The sequence below is a fragment of the Populus euphratica genome, unplaced genomic scaffold (assembly GCF_000495115.2).
Source record: "Populus euphratica unplaced genomic scaffold, PopEup_1.0 scaffold2382.1, whole genome shotgun sequence".
NCBI lineage: Eukaryota > Viridiplantae > Streptophyta > Magnoliopsida > Malpighiales > Salicaceae > Populus > Populus euphratica.
Genome location: NW_011502209.1, coordinates 4,238 through 4,923, shown reverse-complemented (window position 1 = coordinate 4,923; position 686 = coordinate 4,238). Strand labels below are relative to the sequence as shown.

General features: G+C 30.6%; 1 protein-coding gene across 1 annotated transcript in view; it reads left to right on the top strand.

The window, feature by feature from the left end:
* The first annotated feature begins 349 nt into the window (after positions 1-349).
* The window catches only part of LOC105118964 (membrane-anchored ubiquitin-fold protein 4-like), a 3,975-nt gene continuing 3,638 nt past the window's right edge, over positions 350-686 (top strand). The window contains exon 1 of the mRNA XM_011017024.1: positions 350-585. The gene's annotated coding sequence lies outside the window, so the exon portion shown is untranslated. The remainder of the gene's footprint in view (positions 586-686) is intronic.

The following is a 686-nucleotide window of genomic DNA, read 5'->3' as shown; positions in this document are numbered from 1 at the left end:
ATTGTGTTTTTAAAGTAATATTGGTTTTAGTTAATTTTCACTGTATATAAATTTATTCCAACATTATCATTTATGTTCATTATTATAATATAAAAAAATTATTTTGCAAATAACTTACTTAAAAATTATTTTATAAATAATAATAATAATAATAATAATAGAGTAACATGTTATTCCTCGGGCGCTATTATAACACACACCCAAGCCTACTCTCACTCTTTCACAACACCAATAAAAAATCTCCACGTAAAATAAGTAAACAGAAACTTTGAAAAACAAAGAAACTGGATACAGGAGATCGGAACTCAGCTCTCCTTGCAAGGAGGCCCCCCACCCCACTCCAAATAAATAAATAAAATTTCACTGACATAAAAATTCGAACTCAACTTAGAATCTCCCTCTGCAGTCTCGATCGGCCTTACGAAAGAAGAAAATAAAAAAATAAAAAAAGAGAGCAGCTAATCCTTAATTAATCAATTTTGACTACTCAGTTTTGTGCCTAATAATCTCTATATATCAATCAATTTCTCCCGCAGCTTGCGCTCATAAACCCTAGTAAGAATTTGCTTGTTTGTCCTCCTCCAGGTGAGTATTTTAATTTGTTAATTTTAAATAATTGTTGATTTTGGTTAATGTCTAGTTGATGGATTATTGTAGTGTAGGAAGGCAGGGAAAGAGAAGAGAAG